We start from the raw sequence: 6,775 nt of genomic DNA on the forward strand, positions 1-6,775 counted from the left end.
TGTCCGAATTTTCAAAAACAGCCAGTGGATCCCAAGGCTGGCAATGCATTAAACAGTGTGCTCAAATTTCAGAGAATGCCCTTCACACCTGATGGCAATTACAGTTCATAAAGTTGTCAAATACTGACCATTTTAGTAAGCTTTCTCAGTGAAAGTTTACTTACATATTCATTCAGGTGAGGTTTGATTGTCAAATTGTCAGTCATCAAATTAGAACTGATCAATTCCAATTAAAAATAAACAGTAAATAAAGGAGAAATCTTAAGATTCAAATATTTTAATCTATTTCTTGTGTTCTGGTATAATGCACTGTGAAATAAACAAGAGATTCAGAGCTCAGAGCAATGGAATGGGCACTAAAGTTGTTTTTAAAAAGGATTTAGTAAATTTGTGCAGAGGAAAACAACATTTAGACTGAGGAGTTGATGTGCTGTTTCTTTAGCTTGCCCATGGTAAGACCAAAAGAAAATTATTTTGAATGAGATACAAACATGCCATGCACCTGGCAATCAGAGCTGGCAGAACTCTATGAGTTCAAGTCCAATCTTGTCTATAGAGCAAGTTCCAGGACAGTGAAGGATACACAGAGAAACTCTGTCTTGAAAACCAAACAGGAGAGAAAGACGAGGAGAGTATATACTTTCCCAGGGTAAAATGTTTGTGCTTACACCTTATTTTTTATGATTAAATGTTTTTGTATATGCCTTTTGTTTGAGATTTTACTAATTTGATATTTATACCTTTAATTGAGGTTTTGACATAAACCATTTTCAGATACTCAATGTGACATGTTTAGCATATGTTGACACCAGGGAACCATCATCATCATAAGCACAGCAGTAAACATACCCATTATCGCCAGGCATATCTTCTTTCTTTGTAACACCCCCTCCTGCTTCTTCACATCCCTCCACATGGAACCATGGAGTACTTCCTGTCACCGTGGATTGATTTGTATTTCATAGGATTCTATGCAAATGGAATCATAAGATATGAAATCATTTTTGCCCAACTTCTTGCACTTAGCCTAATTATGTTTAGATTTGCTCATGCTGATGTTTGTGTCTGTAGTTCATTTTATGATAATACTGAGTAGGGTGTCTTTTTAAACATACATCAATATTCATTGATCATTTACCCTACTGATAAAAAGTTTTATCATTTCCAGATCTGTGGTATTAAAATGATACTGATAAGAATATTGATCCATGACTACATGGATGAATACCTTGCTTATTAATTTTGGAGGTTTCTGATGGTAAAGTTTTATTTGGCTGTTAGTTTCTGATTTTTCAGACAGCATCTAGTATGTAATAGGCAAGTTCTCAATTCAGTGTGTTATTAGAGATAGCCTCGATTTTCTTGCCTGTACTTCTTGAATGCTGGGATGATAGGTGCACACCATCCATCCTTGTTTTCTTCACTAAGATTCAGAGGGTGTGTTATAGCTTTTAACAGATTCATCATTAATGAGCATATTATCCACTAATAAAGAAGTTTAACTTTATTCCTTTCAATTTTTTGTTGTTTGATTGTTTGTTGTCCTACTACACTGACTATAACATATAGTACTATGTTACAGAAAAACAGTAGAAGTGGTGAATAAACTATTCCTACCTTTTGACAAGTAGAAGTAATTGATATCCATGGCTAAGTATAATGCCTTCCGTGAATTTCAATATATTTGGGTTTTAAGAGTCTTATGTCTCTGTTTATTCTATTCACTACTGTCTCTTACAAGTCATTGTTGCTTTGCCTTCCTGGTAATTGTGTCCCATGGTATCAGCTGAAAACCCTAACCTCCCCAAATTTACAGAGTTTATGTAGAATTAATAATATATTTGATTAATAGTGATATATGATTAACACTTTTCTGCCTGAGTAGTTGATAAAATTCACTAGTAAAGGCATGCGGCTTTCCATTTTGATGAGAAACATTCAATGGAAATTTCAAGTTCTTTAATATATAGGAACATTTATGTTACCCATTCTATTTTCAAGATCTTTGGTACATGATAGGTCTTTAGGAATGAGTCTGCTTTATTGAAATATACTTACTATCATTTAATACCTAAGGACTTTATTATCTATTGAATTAACTCTCTTATTCACCTATTGCTAACTACTCTCTCTCTCTCTCTCTCTGTCTCTCTCTCTCTGTCTCTCTCTCTCACACACACACACACGCGCACGCTCGCACGCACGCGCACACAGAAAGAGATAAAACTTAGAGACTGTGTTGTAGTGTTCTAGCTTGTTCTCCATCTCTGTGATTAAAAACATTCTGACCAACAGAAATTTGGATGAGGAAAGAATTTACTTTACTCACTAGTCCCAATCACAGTCTATCATTTAGGAAAGTCAGGGCATGAATTCATACAGAAGTAGAGGCAGGAACCATGGAGAGAAGCTGTTTAATGTCTTGCCCTCCATGGTTTACTCAGCTTGATTTCCTGTAAAATCCAGGACTACCTGCTCAGTCATGACACCACACACATGGTCTGGACCCTCTACATCAATCATTAAGACACACAGACCTGCAGCTGGGCCATTCTGAAGGAGATCCTTCTTCAGTAGTAGCTCTGTTTTCTAGATAACGATAGTTTGTGTCAAGTTAAGACAAACTAACCAGCCCAGTCTGGCTATGATTTAGGCTGGTTAATGTCTGAGCAACTTAGTCTGTTACAACTGGCTTTATACATGAGCACAATATGATCATTACCATTTTAGAATGACTAGAAAATTCTAGATTCTGACTCTATGTTAGGATGCCCACTGTGGCTGGTTGTAAGGGAATCCGAGTTGTGGTTTAATGTAGCTTGTTACTGTTAGAATCTTATCTTGTTCATCTACTACTTTTCAGGGATTCTCAGGCTTGAGCTACAAGAAATAGTCTAGTAGGTATGCTTAGTTCTTCAAAGTCAGAGGATAACTGCTTCCTCACATGGTATGAGTTTTAAGGCAGTTTTTTAAGCTTAAGGGTATGAATTCTTTATATAATGACAGTCAATTATATATACATGGGGAGAGTTATTTTTTTCAGGGGTTGCATTAAGGACTAGTTTGAGTTATTTACACTAAACACTTAGTCAACGTTTCACAGGGATACTTGCACATCAGTATTTATTGCTACATTATGACAATAAGTTAGGAAATCAACCTAGGTATTCAACAATAGAGGAATGGATAAAGAAAATGGAGTTGCCTAAACAATGCATTTTCACCCATAACTAATAAAACTATCTACAGGAAATTTGATATAATAGGAGATAATCATATTAAAGGAATGTAGCCAGTCTTAGACTAGATGTTTTCTCTCATTTGGGGGTACCAGAGACTATAAACACAAAATGTATGTACTGATACATGAAAGTAGAAGCAAAATATCTGGAAGCCAAAAATGGGGGATGCAGTAATAGAGGGAGAGGAAGGAAGGAGAGGAAGGAGGGAGAGTCAGAAATGGGGGGTATGGTCAAACTATGTTATACATGCATGAAAATGGCTTTATGTAAGTCCGTATAACAAAAATTACCTTTAGATAAATGTCTGTGTTTAAGAACAATGAAAGAACTGATATAAGAGGAACTGAGTGAGATATTTGTAGAAGCAAACAAATATTTTAAGGTGTAGGACTGAAGCCTACAATGGACATGGTACAGCTGGTCTACAGTCCCATAGATTCAACAACCTGATTGTGATATGTACTCTAAAAACTTGCAAATGTGGTGACCATATAAAATCAGACCCCCTTTCCTGCTATTATTTTCTAATCAATACAGTATAAAGAACTACAGTACTTACATTGTAGTGGTTTTAGTAATTAATTTGAGATCATTTGAGATACTGTATATGAGGAGAAAGTATAAGCTGTATAGAAATACTGTGAAGTTTTATGTAAGGGATTGGATATTGCCAGGGATTCTGGAACCAATGCCTTTGGATATTAATGGTCCACTGTACTCAAAAACAGGCTCAGGTTCTCACAGGTGGACAAGTCAATTCAAGGAAAAAACAGAGAACTTGGAAGTGAGCATTCAATTGCAGTAGCCACAAAAACCTCCTTGAACCTTCTGCTGTTTGGCAAGAGGGTAGTAGACACATTGATGGTGTTAGCACTGTTCACATCTTGATAGGTGTTCATTTAATCTCTTGATGGGAACTCAGGAATACCAACACTGGATTAGTCTATGGACAATCCTTAGGGAACTATGTGGGAAGACAAGATGATGGGCCTTACAAATTGTAAAGAACATTGCATCTTATGGGAGTTCCTGTGATTATATAAGAGTCTGGTGATCTTCTTTCTTAGCTAAAGTAAAGGGATATGGCATTTCTCAGTAGCTTACTGTGGCCCACTTGTCTAAACAATTCTCTTCACAGCATTGTAGAGATGTGTTCATCTCAATGAATAATTACAAAGTACTGGAATAGTTTTCTTTCTTGGTTTTTTGGAATGACAATTTGTTTTCAGCTAGAAATGCCAAAATTATGGATATTAATTATATATTCAAAGTATCTACCTAATATATTTTAAACTTGTATAGAAACACTTTTTGAATGATACTATTTTTAAAACTAACCTAACTGAATCATAGGAAAATAGTCAATTTATGTTTTTAAGCACTGAGTTATTAATATAGTTACTTTCTGTTAAATTTAACCAAGGCCCTGTAAGACCGGCCATTTCCAGCCCATTTTTATTTAAAAATTAATTCATTTCTAGATATTAATTTTATATTGAACTTTATTTATCTTTTTATTCTCTACAGTAGTTTCAAATAAAATAATTCTTTTGGAACTTGAAAAGTAGCTATGAAACTTCAAGCAACAACTGCAGATTCAACTCCAGGGTAAAGCCCTTACCTGCAATTCCTGACATCTTCTAGTACATTTGCAGCAAAGCTGCACACCCACCAAAGGATAAATGAGCTTAAGACAATACAGAAAAAGGTGGAGGTTATGAAACATACAAATCTAGATAATTACATTATAACTATTATAAATCTCACATGATGGAGACCAACATTTTAAACCATTTTTCTATACATATAAACTTTGCCTTGAACTAAACTTTCACCTAGCTTGTCTCATAAATATGTAAAACTAAGAGTTGATTTCCTCCTTTCTTGTAGTTTTCTATGTAGGTGCCCCCTGTTGAACATCCCAGAAGTCAAACTAATATTATAACTCCAGATATCATTATCTGAATATGAACATTCTACTGGTTTTTAAGTAAGAAGGGCTTATGATCAAAGTTCAAACGTAACTGACCTTTACAGACCCCTCACCTCATGACCATAAACCCCCCAGTTCCACCAGAAGCACCCCTGAGCCATATCTTAGAAGTGGAGGAAAGCAAGCCTGGAGACTAAGAACGCCTGACTCCCTCTTTTCACTATAAACCTGAGCTGCACACTGCAACTGTGCTACTCTTTCTTTGAATATTTATTCTAAACATTTAAAAAGAAAAGTTTTGTGTTTTGCTTTCTAATTATAACCTCAAGGTTTAGGCAATTTTCCTCCAAAGATGTTTATTATTTTCTTTGGGAAATAACACAAAGAGGCCTTTCTTTTTAAGCTATACACACAAAATCTGTCATTTAATTTGTATTGAATTTAATGAGAAATTAGCCACTGTGTTATAAGACAATCTGTTGCTAATGAAGAATAGCAATTTCTGCTTAATGACTATTAAATAGCTTTATTGCCAAAATGCATCATTAATATACATTATTAAATTGGTGTGAATCTGAAACACAAACTGCATCAATCGCTTCCTTTTCATCTTCTCTGTATTTTCCCTCTGCATCATTGCACGCGTATAACACCTGCTGGGAGCTGAGTACTCACTCACTAACTTCTCTGGAAGCAGATGTCCACCACAGCTTAGTGGGCACAACAGCATTACTCAAGTCCCCCTCATTTAGCCCTTTGCAGAAATTAATCACAGAGGATGGAAAAGCCCATATTTTTTTGAAATTTATCCTTGGAAATTTTAAGATAAAAAAAAAAAAAACAGAAAGACAAGGGCAGCATTTTGCCTCTTTCCTCACAAAATGATTGGGACGGATAATCACAAATATATGTCAGACAGTGAGATTACTGTGGCCTGGAGCATTACAGGTTCCAACTGGCAGAAAGCTATTTCTAAAGTCAGAGCAAAATCAAGCTTAAATATTAATTTTTCCTATTGTATTCCCTAATGTTGTTTTATTGTTGTAAGTCTTAAATTTCTCCCGGGGATGTCCTATTTCTGTAAGTGAAAGCAGATGTGATGCCATCACAATAGAATGAGTACAGGTGAGGAGGATGGTAACGCAAAGCACCAGGAGTCAGGCAAAGCTTTGATTGCAGGGGGAGGGAACGGCTGTTCAGCAGGCTTTGGAGAATGCCATGGCAAAGCAGGAGGACTTCCAGCCTTTCCCTGGCTCCCGTTATAAACATCCTCTGAGTATAAAGCTCTCTGTAGGTCTTCCAAATTGCTACTCAGGATAGTCCCTTACAACTCAAAAATATGGAATAAGATTATACTTCTTTTGAATAAAATAATACATGGAAAATCATAACTATTTCCTTAGAATTGGGATCTGGACTATGTAAAATTGCTGGATAATAGCTAATTCTATGTCTTTTTCACAGGCATGTGAACATACATATGTTACATAAATTATAAATTGCTTATTGCTGTCCTTTGTTTTCACTGGCATATTTCCATTGAAATTAAGTAGTAATGATTTACCTTTGCAAAGAATATTTTGTAGTTTACTGGGAATCT

The 6,775-nt window shown here is 35.5% G+C and overlaps 1 long non-coding RNA gene across 3 annotated transcripts in view; it reads right to left on the reverse strand.

Annotated features, from left to right (window-relative positions):
• LOC311603145 overlaps positions 1-6,775 on the reverse strand; it is a 36,191-nt gene that overhangs the window by 25,196 nt on the left and 4,220 nt on the right. For all 3 annotated transcript variants that reach the window (XR_014780965.1, XR_014780966.1, XR_014780967.1), the window contains exons 2-3: positions 4,864-4,929; positions 850-969 (exon numbers count right to left, since the gene is read on the reverse strand). This is a non-coding gene — a long non-coding RNA (uncharacterized lncRNA). The remainder of the gene's footprint in view (positions 1-849; positions 970-4,863; positions 4,930-6,775) is intronic.

Source organism: Acomys minous, assembly GCF_964271855.1.
Source record: "Acomys minous genome assembly, chromosome: 8".
Taxonomy (NCBI): Eukaryota; Metazoa; Chordata; class Mammalia; order Rodentia; family Muridae; genus Acomys; species Acomys minous.